This window comes from Entelurus aequoreus, linkage group LG01 (genome assembly GCF_033978785.1).
Source record: "Entelurus aequoreus isolate RoL-2023_Sb linkage group LG01, RoL_Eaeq_v1.1, whole genome shotgun sequence".
Taxonomy (NCBI): Eukaryota; Metazoa; Chordata; class Actinopteri; order Syngnathiformes; family Syngnathidae; genus Entelurus; species Entelurus aequoreus.
In genome coordinates, this window is record NC_084731.1 from 7,971,442 (window position 1) to 7,987,196 (window position 15,755).

A 15,755-nucleotide genomic window follows, 5' to 3' on the forward strand; every position below is an offset into this window, starting at 1 on the left:
TACTTGTTTTAAGTGTTTTGGTCCTAAATGATCTCAGTAAGATATTACAGCTTGTTGCTGAGATTTGATGACCTATGTTCAGTAAAACATGCTTGAAATCAAATCAACTCTATTTATAAAGCACATTTAAAATTTACCACAGGGGTAGCCAAAGTGCTGTACAATGGGCAGGTTAAAAATAATACAAGAACCGAGCAAACACAACAGAACACGATAGAAAATAAATAAATAAAATGTAAAAACAGGTTCACAGCAGGTGTATTATGGGGCGCCATTGCAGGATGGGTATCACTCAGTGTTAAAAGCCATGGAATAAAAGTATGTTTTTAAGAGAGATTTAAAAACAGGAAGAGAGGAGGCTTGTCTAACACTCAGAGGTAGGTCGTTCCAGAGCTTGGGAGCAGCAGCAGCGAAAGCTCTGTCACCTCTAAGCTTCAGCCTTGTGTCCGGGACCGTCAGTAGCAGCTGATCGGCTGATCTTAGGGATCGGGTGGGGCAGTAAGGCTGAAGGAGGTCGGAGAGATATGTTGGCGCGAGGTTGTTTAGACATTTAAAAAACAAATAAAAGGAGTTTCAAATTGATTCTGTAACGCACAGGGAGCCAGTGAAGGGACGCTAATATAGGGGTGATGTGCTCACGTCTGCGGGTCTGTGTTAGCAGACGAGCAGCAGAGTTCTGCACGAGCTGCAGGCGGGCGAGGGAGGCCTGGCTAATGTCTACATACAGGGCATTGAGTCGAGATAAAGGCGTGGATTAATTTCTCGAGATCATGTCCTGATAGAAGCGGTTTCACTTTCGCTATTTGGCGTAATTGATGAAAACTTTTTTGTACGACGCTGCTGATTTGTTTTTCGAATTTAAAATCTGAGTCGAACTTTACCCCCAGGTTTGTGACACAGTCGCTGAGATACGGGGTCAGAGTGCCGAGGTCAACGTTGGGGGAGGGAGAGCGACTTAACTTCTGTTTTGTCTTCATTTAGGCTCAGGAAGTTAGCTGAAAGCCAGGCTTTGATGTCGTGCAGGCAGTCAATAAGACGTTGAACCGTGTTATTTTGTGCCATGGGAAAATAAATCTGGCAATAGGAAACTACAATATCAACTGTTGCAAAGCTGTGTCATCAACACTCACAAGTATAAAACTACTTTTTTTAAAGTAAAAATGTCTTACTTCGAGCATGAAAAAAAAAATCCTGACTTTTGACACAATTGTGTCTCATAATTAAAACAGATGACAGCCAAATGGACTTTGCGGTTTTATTTTCAATGAAACAAGAGGAAATACGTACTCATATAGTAGTACAGTTGGCACAGTATGGTAAACGGACTATTTAAACATTTAACATTTGACATTTCAAACTATTTTGAACAGAAATAGTTCATGCGCATTCAGAAAAATTCTTCAAAATTACAATAAAAACAAATTTGGCTGGTGGCCGGGCTGTAAACATTGTATATATACAGGCATGTGATTTTTACGTCTAAAGTCGGAATTACGTCTTTTTTAATCTCGGGGGGAAAAAAAAAAATTATCTTTCGTTTTTCCGGTTTTTTTTTTCCGACCCTAAATCAAGATTCGAGACGTAGTTTATATTACGCCGTAGTTGATTGGTCGATATGTTCCTTGTGACCAATCAGGACATCTGTTATGAATGATGACGTTAATAACGTCATCATACTGCCATTTTCCATATGTAAACAATGTCGGTTCTCGAGAGAAAGGACGCTTTACGAGTAAAATAAATTGATAAACATGTCAAAAATAAGTTCCGATGGGACTGGATGGAAAGGGAAATCACTGATACTGTTGGGAAGAAGGAAGTTACGACTTTGTTCGGTGATTTTATTCGGAAAATCGATCGTCCCGGAAAGGTTTTGTGCACGTGGTGTCATGATAATATTGACTATGGATCACGAGGTTTCAAGGCTTTGGAAGTACATGCGAAATGCCAAAAACATATGAAACAACTTGAAGCAAGGAAAACAAACTTTTCACTAGCTGGTACTTTTGGATGTCAACCGAAAGTGACATGGAGAGGAAAGATCCACCCACAACCCACTTCAGTTGCAGACAGGGTTGTTAATAATGAGGTAAGCTAAAAAATATTTGCTTGCGAAATACGCATGTTTGTTTTAAATATTAACCAATTATTGCTTTGCGAAATATAAATGGTTTTTTCTAAAAAATAAAAAGCCACGTGAAAATATATTATGAAATTACAGAAATTCAAAGAGTCGCATTATTGAATCCAGTTAACAATTTATTTGAAATAAATTTGCATATAATACTATTTTGTAATATTAAGTTCTTATGTAGTCTCTTGAAACTATTGTCAGTGGTGTAACAATCTTGGAGGTAAATATTTTCACACTTGTTTCATGCAATATGTCAGTGTCATCACATTATTATTATTTCCTATTTTCAAATATGAGTAAACAATACTAAACATGTTTAATTATTTTCATAAATGTATATGCTATTTTGGCGAAAAGAATGAAAAGTTTACATTTGGCATTTTGTTATATTCATCCAAAAATCCAAAAAAGAAGCTACAAAAGCGGAGACCAAAAGGAAAATGCAGGCTGCTCAGAAATGTGCAAGGAAGGCTCATGTTAGGGCTCTCCGAGAAAGCTAATGTGTGAAGTGAACTGCAGTAATGTGGTAATACTGTAAATAAACTGTAGATAATATCACTGATCAAGGTGACACCTGTGGATGTGAAATGAACACTAGATGTAAATATTAGTGACTAAATACTGTTGGGACTGAACCATATACAGTGATTCATTATTATAATTGGGTTATGTATGTTCTATTAATGATGTTTTCATGTCTTTAAACACTAAAATATTTTCTTCAAATGGTGCTGTCTTTGTTCATTTTAGCATGTTAAATTGGTGAAAAACCAGGAGCTTCGGGGGGCGTTGCCCCCCTTGTCCCCCCACCAGGGCACCGCCCTGGACCCTTCGTCCTTCGTCCCCCAGACCCCCGGAAATGTTTTCAGTCTTTTTCATTGTGGTCAAATCACATGCCTGATATATATTAGAGATGCGCGGATAGGCAATTATTTCATCCGCAACCGCATCACAAAAGTCGTCATCCACCCGCCATCCACCCGAACCAACATGTTATCAAAACCACAACCACCCGCCACCCGGGCGGTATTTATCATTATTATAATATTATTGTCATTTCCATTAAGAAAGTGTTGACTATTGTTGCCAGGAGTGCGTTCCTCACACTTTGTGTGCGCAGTTGCAGCAAGCAGAACGATGCTTTTAAGAAGTTAAAAAAATGTTTTAGAAAGACTAGGTCTATATTTTCGTGAGGTGAAAAAAAAAAGTTCTGAATTTATTTCAATGAATATTAACTTGTTAACTTTAAAGGCCTACTGAAAGCCACTACTACCGACCACGCAGTCTGATAGTTTATATATCAATGATGAAATCTTAACATTGCAACACATGCCAATACGGCCGGGTTAACTTATAAAGTGCAATTTTAAATTTCGCGCTAAACTTCCGGTTCGAAACGCCTCTGAGGGTTGACGTATGCGCGTGACGTCAATCATTGAAACGGAAGTATTCGGACACCATTGAAGCCAATACGAAATAGCTCTGTTTTCATCTCATTATTCCACAGTATTCTGGACATCTGTGTTGGTGAATCTGTTGCAATTTGTTCATTGCATTATGGAGAAAGAAGCTGAGCAAGCAAAGATGAAAGTTGTCGGTGCGAAGCGTCTATTTTGCGAGGGAAGTCAGCAACAACACGTACACAGCCGGCGCTTCTTTGTTTACATTCCCGAAAGATGCAGTCAAGATGGAAGAACTCGGACAACAGAGACTCTTACCAGGAGGACTTTGATTTGGATACACAGTTGCGATAACGTGAGTACACAGCTGCGCTTCCAAACATTTGATCGCTTGCTATAACTAGCTCGAGCTAGTAGCTAGGAGCTAGCATTAGGATTAATTTGTGGCATATTAAATATAAGCCTGGTTGTGTTGTGGCTAATAGAGTATATATATGTCTTGTGTTTATTTACTGTTGTAGTCATTCCCAGCTGAATATCAGGTACCACCACGCTTCCAAACATTTGATTGCTTGCCCGTACGTGCGTGTCATGTACGTAACTTTGATTAAATATATAAGCTTTATGAACCTTGGGTTAGGTGAACGGTTGTTTGGGCTGAGTGAGTGTGTGTGTTGTGCAGGTGTTTGAATTGTATTGGCGGGTTATATATACAGGATCCCGTCCATATTACCCGCTCGAGCTATAACTAGCTCGAGCTAGTAGCTAGGAGCTAGCATAACAAACACCTAGGTGTTTTTATGCGGGATTAATTTGTGGCATATTAAATATAAGCCTGGTTGTGTTGTGGCTAATAGAGTATATATATGTCTTGTGTTTATTTACTGTTGTAGTCATTCCCAGCTGAATATCAGGTCACCCCCGGCTCTCACAGCATCTTCCCTATCTGAATAGCTTCAACTCCCCACTAGTCCTTCACTTGCACTTTCCTCATTTAAAAATATTTCATCCTCGCTCAAATTAATGGGGAAATTGTCGCTTTCTCGGTCCGAATCTCTCTCACTTCATGCGGCCATCATTGTAAACAATAGGGAACTTTGCGTATATGTTCAACTGACTACGTCACGCTACTTCCGGTAGGGGCAAGCCTTTTTTTATCAGATACCAAAAGTTGCAACCTTTATCGTCGTTGTTCTATACTAAATCCTTTCAGCAAAAATATGGCAATATCGCGAAATGATCAAGTATGACACATAGAATAGATCTGCTATCCCCGTTTAAATAAAAAAAATTCATTTCAGTAGGCCTTTAAAGTGCTCAAATAGGGACGAGGGCGGGGGTGCACAGGGAAACAGTGAACAATTTTGCGACAAAGATGAACCTTTATTGATTGATCTGCAGCCATGACAAAATATCAGACAATCTCCATTGTCAACGACAGGCAGGAAAATAAAGATAAACACATAGCCTATGTTGTAGGCATAGGCTCATACGTTTTTAAGTTGAAATAAAAAAAATAAATAAAAAATGTGCCTCATAAGCCTTAGGCTGTCAATCACGCGCACAAACTTAAATTATACAATAACACATGTATGTCATCCCTATTTAAACAACAATAAATTAAATAAATAATAATAATTGAATTATAATGAAAATAGACGGTGGCGACAAACAAAGCAGGCTAAATAGCCTTACATTGTAGCCAATCGGCTACAATGAAAGCGAGGCCAAATAATTAACACACAGTAGTATATCTCCAATAGAAAAAACCCCACAATAAACAACACAATTGCCTTAATTCCTTTGCATTGTAGTGCGCCCAAACAACACGTAACCATCACAATTATTCAGCTGACCGAACTCAATATAGCTTAGACATGGGCTTATTAGGCATAGCCTAGGTAACGTAGACTAATTCGTTTAACATATCCAACCGTATGTCTACTTACTTTTTTTTTTTTTTAGCACTATGCAGGAATAAAATGGCATCTACAGTGCCAGGATTCATGCAGGCGAGAGCGCCTGGCCTCTAAAATGCGCTGAAGGAGCGCTCACTTGCGGCACTCAATTGTTGCTAGGACACATAGGATTCTCTTTATACATTTACTATGTATATATATATTTCCGAATTGGTTCAACCGCCATCCGCCCGACCCGCGGATTACCCGCGGACACCGCGGGTGTGTCCGCAAACCGCGCATCTCTAATATATATATATATATATACATATATATATATATATATATATATATATATATATATATATATATATATATATATATATATATATATATATATATATATATACACTACCGTTCAAAAGTTTGGGGTCACCCAAACAATTTTGTGGAATAGCCTTCATTTCTAAGAACAAGAATAGACTGTCGAGTTTCAGATGAAAGTTCTCTTTTTCTGGCCATTTTGAGCGTTTAGTTGACCCCACAAATGTGATGCTCCAGAAACTCAATCTGCTCAAAGGAAGGTCAGTTTTGTAGCTTCTGTAACGAGCTAAACTGTTTTCAGATGTGTGAACGTGATTGCGCAAGGGTTTTCTAATCATCAATTAGCCTTCTGAGCCAATGAGCAAACACATTGTACCATTAGAACACTGGAGTGATAGTTGCTGGAAATGGGCCTCTATACACCTATGTAGATATTGCACCAAAAACCAGACATTTGCAGCTAGAATAGTCATTTACCACATTAGCAATGTATAGAGTGTATTTCTTTAAAGTTAAGACTAGTTTAAAGTTATCTTCATTGAAAAGTGCAGTGCTTTTCCTTCAAAAATAAGGACATTTCAATGTGACCCCAAACTTTTGAACGGTAGTGTATATATACAGTACATATATATATATATATATATATATATATATATATATATATATATATATATATATATATATATATATATATATATATATATATATATATATATATATATATATATATACTCCTCGCCTTGCGCACTAATTGACTAAAAGAGCACGCACTTGGTGCGATGATGTCATGTTATCGATGGAAAAATGCATTTTTAGACAATATGATTTGCCTGAGCGCTTGCCTTGTTGCCTTTCCATTAAGAACAATAAATTAGTTCTTAGTGTAAGTTTGCTGGTTTCAAGAAATGTAATGCCGAGCGCATATCATTATGTCAAGATAATGGCACTAGCATTTACTTCATTTAAGAATATTTTTCAACATATTGAGCAAAAAGGTCTCTTTTTTTTTGTACCAAGAAAAGTGCACTTGTTATTAGTGAGAATATTCTTATTTTAAACTATTTTGGGGTTCATTGAGGTTAGCTAATTGGACTTGTTTTGGAAAGTCTTGACAAGCCAAATGTTCTTGTTCTATAGGCAGATAATTTTGCTTAGTTCAAATAAAATACCCCTTCATTTTTGTATTTTTTTTCTTGTTTTTAAACACCGACTTTTTGCAGTGTAGTGTAAACATTCCGTCTTTCTGAAAAGACAAAAGCAGGAGGAGGTGGCTACAGGCCTGGCCCTAACCAATCTGGCGCCCTAGGCAGTGAAGTGTATATACTCACAAGAAACCGAATAGCTTTGTCTTTGACCTTTTTTTTTACTTAAAGAAAGCAAATTAACATATTATATGAGAATGTTATGTTATGATTATCTTTAACCGAATCACAGCAGTGCTCAAATTAAAAAACAGCATTCCCTCTCATGTGATATTGCTTAATTAACATTAATGATGTGCACTTTAACAACTAGGCTTACAACTATACCTAATATATAAAGGGGTGGAAAAGTGACTATTACCTGCAGGGCAAACATTAGCTAACCAGAAGGCAATAACAATGTAAACAAAAAACACCTGCTTAAAAGATCTAATACAAATGTCCCTGAGGAATGTAAGGTGGGAGTACTGTAATTACCTAACGTTACATTATTATTTTCCATAACAATTTAGCCCCCTCCACAATATTAACCCGACGTTAAAACAGAACTAGCTATTTATTGATTAGCAATTGCCGAATCATGTAACATTAGCTTAATGCTAAAAAGCCAGGTTACTATCACATTCTGTAACAGACAAATAATTTCATGTAGGCTAACGTTACCTACCTGCTACCTCTGTCTTTTTCTCGTTTCTCCTCTTCTTTTCTCTTTTTTCTTCCCTGGGCACCTGCCACTTTTGGCCGTTTTGACATCTTGTGTTGATTTTTTGATGTGGTAAGAGTCATGATACGGGAAGGGAGGGGGCGCACCGTGCGGGGGGGCGTAATGTTGTAACAAATAATATTTCTATTAAATAGGCTTTACTTTGCATTTTAATTAACGTGGGATTATTTTTTGTATTTAGAAATAATAGTACCAACTTTTTTTTCTTTTTTTTTTCTCCAACATTTGTGACACTGGCGTGGCGCCCCCTGATGGACGGCGCCCTTAGCATTTGCCTATACGGCCTATGCCACGGGCCGGCCCTGGGTGGCTACATTATTTACTGAAACATTTTAATATCCCAAAACCGATGCTCAAAAAGGTTTCTTCTTGTTCATATACTCTTTCAAATGTTCTCGTAATCAGACCATAATTTGGGTGTATTCAATGGAATCTTTACCTGACATGTCATCTGCAGTCTTCTTCAGAAGGGTCACCTGACCACTGTGACGTGTTGCCTATCAGCTGTTCTTATAGGCGTGGCCAACCAGGCTGACAAGACGCTTCATATAACATTTGACCCCAAAGTACTCCTGACCACATCATAACCTGTCACTGATTACAATGTGCTGACAAATCTCCCTTTTGGACTTCCGCGTCAATAATACCCAGTTACCTATCAGAAGGTCGTACGTTCGATCCCCGCTCAGAGTTGAAAATGTAGAAAGGTTTATAATTTGTCAAAGATGTTAGATAATACAACACGTGATAGTTCTACCTCAATGAAAGCTTTTGTTATTATGGAAATTCATTGTGTTTCTCAGGGTAATATTATTGATATGGTGCTGGGATACACATGATTGCTCAGGGTAATATTATTGATATGGTGCTGGGATACACGTGATTGCTCAGGGTAATATTATTGATACGGTGCTGGGATACACGTGATTTCTCAGGGTAATATTATTGATATGGTGCTGGGATACACGTGATTTCTCAGGGTAATATTATTGATATGGTGCTGGGATACACATGATTTCTCAGGGTAATATTATTGATATGGTGCTGGGATACACATGATTTGTCAGGGTAATATTATTGATACGGTGCTGGGATACATGTGATTTCTCAGGGTAATATTATTGATATGGTGCTGGGATACACGTGATTGCTCAGGGTAATATTATTGATACGGTGCTGGGATACACGTGATTTCTCAGGGTAATATTATTGATATGGTGCTGGGATACACGTGATTTCTCAGGGTAATATTATTGATATGGTGCTGGGATACACATGATTTCTCAGGGTAATATTATTGATATGGTGCTGGGATACACATGATTTGTCAGGGTAATATTATTGATACGGTGCTGGGATACATGTGATTTCTCAGGGTAATATTATTGATATGGTGCTGGGATACACATGATTTCAGCCTGTCCAAGCTCCTCTTGGACCACCAATTTTTGACCCTTAGTTATGGCCCTGCATTGGTGCATTCGGTACTAATGGGAAAATAACTTACAACTAGGGATGTTGCGTTAAAATGCGTTAAAATGTAATATCGGGAATTATCGGTATCGGTTTTTTTAATTATCTGTATCAGGGTTTTTTTTTTTATTATTTTTTTTTTTATTAAATCAACATAAAAAACACAAGATACACTTACAATTAGTGCACCAACCCAAAAAACCTCCCTCCCCCCATTTCTTTCTGTTATCAATAATCTGGTTCCTACATTATATATCAATATATATCAATACAGTCTGCAAGGGATACAGTCCGTAAGCCAGGGGTCACCAACGCGGTGCCCGCGGGCACCAGGTCGCCCGTAAGGACCATATGAGTAGCCCTCTGGCCTGTTCTAAAAATAGCTCAAATAGCAGCACTTACCAGTGACCTGCCTCTATTTTTTAAATTGTATTTATTTACTAGCAAGCTGGTCTCGCTTTGCCCGACATTTTTAATTCTAAGAGAGACAAAACTCAAATAGAATTTGAAAAAACAAGAAAATATTTTAAAGACTTGGTTTTCACTTGTTTAAATAAATTCATTTATTTTTTTACTTTGCTTCTTACAACTTTCAGAAAGACAATTTTAGAGAAAAAATACAACCTTAAAAATGATTTTAGGATTTTTAAACACATATACCTTTTTACCTTTTAAATTCCTTCCTCTTCTTTCCTGACAATTTAAATCAATGTTCAAGTAAATTTATTTTTTTATTGTAAAGAATAATAAATACATTATAATTTAATTCTTCATTTTAGCTTCTGTTTTTTCGACGAAGAATATTTGTGAAATATTTCTTCAAACTTATTATGATTAAAATTCAAAAAAATCATTCTGGCAAATCTAGAAAATCTGTAGAATCAAATTTAAATCTTATTTCAAAGTCTTTTGAATTTCTTTAAAATTTTTGTTCTGGAAAATCTAGAAGAAATAATGATTTGTCTTTGTTAGAAATATAGCTTGGTCCAATTTGTTATATATTCTAACAAAGTGCAGATTGGATTTTAACCTATTTAAAACATGTCATCAAAATTCTAAAATTAATCTTAATCAGGAAAAATTACTAATGATGTTCCATAAATTCCTTAAAAAAAAATTTCAAAAAGATTCGAATTAGCTAGTTTTACTCTTTTTTTTTCGGTTGAATTTTGAATTTCAAAGAGTCGAAATTGAAGATAAACTATGTTTCAAAATTAAATTTTCATTTTTTTCATGTTTTCTCTTCTTTTATAAAAATGTTAGTGGCTAGCTAGTTAAAATGGGATATTGTGATTTCACAAGACTGTCTTAGAAGTGATCATTTGAAAATGTTCAATTTAAAAAATGTGCACTTAGAGAAAATATAAAAATAAAGTGTTGCATATTTATAATTATCTGTTTCTATATATATTTATTGTGAGAAATCATTAAGATGATCAGTGTTTCCACAAAGAAAAATATCATTAATTATTAATAATAACATAGAGTTAAAGGTAAATTGAGCAAATTGGCTATTTCTGGCCATTTATTTAAGTGTGTATCAAACTGGTAGCCCTTCGCATTAATCAGTACCCAAGAAGTAGCCCTTGGTTTCAAAAAGGTTGGTGACCCCTGCCGTAAGCACACATGATTGTGCGTGCTGCTGCTCCACTAATAGTACTAACCTTTAACAGTTAATTGTACTCATTTTCATTCATTACTAGTTTCTATGTAACTGTTTTTATATTGTTTTACTTTCTTTTTTATTCAAGAAAATGTTTTTAATTTAGTTATTTTATTTTATTATTATTTTTAAAAAGTACCTTATCTTCACCATACCTGGTTGTCCAAATTAGGCATAATAATGTGTTAATTCCACGACTGCATATATCGGTTGGTATCGGTATCTGTTGATATCGGTATCGGTAATTAAAGAGTTGGACAATATCGGATATCGGCAAAAAGCCATTATCGGACATCCCTAATTATAGTAGGGGTGAAAATGGGTGGGTGAGGCTGAGTGACTTGTGTTTTTTTTTTTTTCGTCATTTCTAATTAAAACAAATTGTGAATATTGAAAAACATATTTTGCCGTTGAATATTCCCATTCATCCAAGTCACTGAATGTTCATTGCATTGAATCAATGGCAGCAGGACTGTCAGGTTCAAACACTGATGACATCTATTAAACAAGACAAGAAGCAAAGATTTAAACAGAGACAGAATTCAATTTGGCTCAATTTGAGGAGAGACGCTGGGACATTTGTACCCTTGTACAGTGTCATTACTTACGCTCCGCCAAAGGATTGCATGCCTGCCCCTTTATTTGGACTTTCTCTGACCACATGATAACAGCTGCGTCTAAGGGACGAGGTCGTATACAGCCATCGCCTTTGATTACAACAACTTGCCTAGTCTATAAAATCCGCTACACCTCCCTGATACCGAAGTACATGTCAAACTACGTCCTTAACGTAAATGACCGCCATATCCACAACACCAGGGGGAGCTCCACTAACCACGTTAAACCCAGATTCCGAACTAACAAAGGTCTTAACTCATTCTCTTTCTATGCCACATCAATGTGGAATGCGCTCCCAACAGGTATAAAAGAAAGGGCATCTCTATCCTCCTTCAAAACCGCACTAAAAGTTCACCTCCAGGCAGCTACAACCCTTAACTAACACCCTCCCCGGATTGCTAATAATCAAATGTAAACAATCAAATGCAGATACTTTTTCTTATGCCTTCTGATCTCTCTCTCTCTCCCTCTCTCTCTCTCTCTTTCTCTCTCTCTCTCTATATGTCCACTACTTGCTGTCCATATCCTACCCCCCACCCCCTCCACACCCCTGATTGTAAATAATGTAAATAATTCAATGTGATTACCTTGTGTGATGACTGTATTATGATGATAGTATATATGATAGTATATATCTGTATCATGAATCAATTTAAGTGGACCCCGACTTAAACAAGTTGAAAAACGTATTCGGGTGTTACCATTTAGTGGTCAATTGTACGGAATATGTACTTCACTGTGCAACCTACTAATAAAAGTCTCAATCAACCAATCAATCAATCAACAGTTCAAAAGAAAAGGTCGTAAACAGTTCAAAAAAGAGGTCGTAAAAGAGTCCAAAAAGAGGTCGTCTGGAAATTGGGCAGATCCTGCCTTCTCTCCGCTTTGTAGTCCTTGGGTTAAAACAATATCTTTCTGTTTATTGCAATACATGAAATAAAACGGAACACCTTCATGTTGCTTCCCCCCTACACAGTTGGAGTTTTACGAGCCTTCTTCTTGGTAGGTTTCAAAGACAGTTTTTGGTCTTCTCGCTGGGAACTCATTTCAACACAAAGTTTTTGTGATAGCTTCAATAAAATGATTCTAACAAGGACTGTTCAGGTTGTCTTAGACCAGATTGGGGTGTTCTCGAATCGAACACATATTCATACTGACCTCTTTTGAACTCACACAAATTATGGATGGCATGTTCACAAGGCTATTTATAGGTGATATTTGCACTATTGAAGTCAACTTTACATTCAGGCTATTTGTGTTTTTGGCCCTCGGCACATTTGGCACAACAACATTGTGGCTGCGAGTAGACACAGGTGTCCATTTGGCCACTGGCACAACATGTTTGGGCAAACCCTGTCCTCAGAATCACAATCAGACGATTCACTGAGCAGGAGTCATCTGTTCATACTCAAGGACTAAGTAGGATAGCTCTAGTCTGATCTACTCAACAATATCTAGACTTTATTACCATATGATGTTGAGAAACATGTAGTGGAGAATAATAAATGCCACTACGTGTTCTTCGATTACTATATGCATTAGATAAATGCTCAGAGCGTTAGGTGATTTTATGGTTTACTGCAATGTTTTATCTATATCGCTCTAAAATCTATAAACATGTCCTAATTCAGGCAAGCAAAAGACCTTTGAGCTTACGCTGTAATACAATATGTGGAATTTGTTTGGAACAGCAGCGACATCTAGTGCTAAAGGTGAGAAAGACAGGAAACAACATGAAGGAAACACCTCATGGAATTATCTAACCACACATTTTACACCATCCGAGAAAGAAAGCAGTAGTAAACTTAATGTGTGTAGTGTACATATCAGTGGAGGCTCCTCCATAGAGGTGGAGGAGGCCTGGCCTCCCCAATAATTTGAGAGAAGAGAGAGATTTAAAAAAAACAATAAATATATTTATTTTATTTATTTATTTTAACAAAAAACATATTTTTTATTTTTTATATTCATATTATTTTAGTTTTGTTCATAAATCTAAATGTTCCCATGGCTAAAACCCAATATTGCAATTGTAAAGCAACAGGCCAGATTTCCCTATCAATTTGTATTAAGGGAGGCCAGGCCTCCCCTAGGAAATTAGCTTCTCATAGAAGTCAATGTAATGCATGCTTTTTCATGCCAATATGTGATTGGCCAGATCACTGAAAATGGGTGGGCAACGGAGGCCTGGCCTCACCATGCATTGTGTCCAGGGCTGAAAGATTGACATTTTGTTCGTCCAATCACATGCTACTGGTTCATTTGGAATCAATCCTTTCCTTTCCTAATCAACACAGAAGCCATTTTGAGAATTCGCCAGCCACTTCAGTCAAACAAACACTCGCCATAGTGGCTACGAGTGTCCTATCAACTTGTGCTTTTCAGGAAATTTAGAGAACACCCCTGGCTATCATCCGTGAAGTTTATAGCTCATATAGCCAAATACTTTTGCTTAAAACGACCTCGGAAATCGGCGAGATTCTGTCCTGTATTTCTCAGTAAATGAAGCCAGCACCAACCTGTGGAGTGGAGTCCAGGAGAGAGCATGCCGCCCCTCAGCTAAACCAGATGTGAGTTGAACTAATTAGATGTCTCTACCAGTGTTACACCACTAGTTCTCAGTAGTAATAACACTCCATTTTGTCTGTGTTTCTCAGCAGATAAAGCCAACTGGAACCATATTTTTACATATTTTATATTAAATATATTGAATAAAACTACATATGATAAAGAAAGTGTTATCTTATCTTTTTTATATGCTAAACTTGATTAAATTGGTGATTACATGTTGAAGCTGTAGAAGAATGAAAATGTAAGCTAAACAAAATTGTTTTTAACTACATAATTAAAATTCCTGCCTTTTACACATGTTCACTTGGCGTTTATATAACATCCAAATGTCATTTCTCAGCTTAATTATCAGGCAGGCTCATAGACTTACAGCAATGTAATTTCTTCAGGAAGGCACAAGGCTAAGCTCTGCACAATGAATTGCATCAGCAAGAACTTTTTGACTGTAGCTTACACTCCAAATAGTATGCCTTTGGCCAGCACAAAGACAGATAAGAGAACAGGGAACATTCCATCGCGAGTGAAGTGAGCAAGCGGAAAAAAATGGCCTCCTCAATTCTGGAAGTCACCAGCCTCCACTGGTACATATACTGTATGTATACACATGTGTATATATACATATGTGTATATATACACATGTGTATATATATGTATATATACACACAAATATATATATATATATATATATATATATATATATATATATATATATATATATATATATATTAGAGATGTCCGATAATATCGGCCTGCTGATATATGCGTTAAAATGTAATATCGGAAATTATCGGTATCGTTTTTTTTTTTATCGGTATCGTTTTTTTGTTTTTTGTTTTTTTTTTGTTTTTTTTTATTAAATCAACATAAAAAACACAAGATACACTTACAATTAGTGCACCAACCCAAAAAACCTCCCTCCCCCCATTTACACTCATTCACACAAAAGGGTTGTTTCTTTCTGTTATTAATATTCTGGTTCCTACATTATATATCAATATATATCAATACAGTCTGCAAGGGATACAGTCCGTAAGCACACATGATTGTGCGTGCTGCTGGTCCACTAATAGTACTAACCTTTAACAGTTAATTTTACTAATTTTCATTCATTACTAGTTTCTATATAACTGTTTTTATATTGTTGTACTTTCTTTTTTATTCAAGAAAATGTTTTTTATTTAGTTATATTATTTTACTAATTTTTTTAAAAAGTACCTTATCTTCACCATACCTGGTTGTCCAAATTAGTCATAATAATGTGTTAATTCCACGACTGCATATATCGGTTGATATCGGTATCTGTTGATATCGGTATCGGTAATTAAAGAGTTGGACAATATCGGATATCGGCAAAAAGCCATTATCGGACATCCCTAATATATATATATATATATACATATATATATACATATATATGTATATGTATATGTATATATATATATATATGTATATGTATATATATATATATATATATATATATATATATACATATGTGTGTGTATGTATGTATATATACACACAAATATATACAAACCCCGTTTCCATATGAGTTGGGAAATGGTGTTAGATGTAAATATAAACAGAATACAATGATTTGCAAATCCTTTTCAACCCATATTCAGTTGAATGCACTACAAAGACAACATATTTGATGTTCAAACTCATAAACTTGATTTTTTTTTTGCAAATAATAATTTACTTAGAATGTCATGGCTGCAACACGTGCCAAAGTAGTTGGGAAAGGGCAT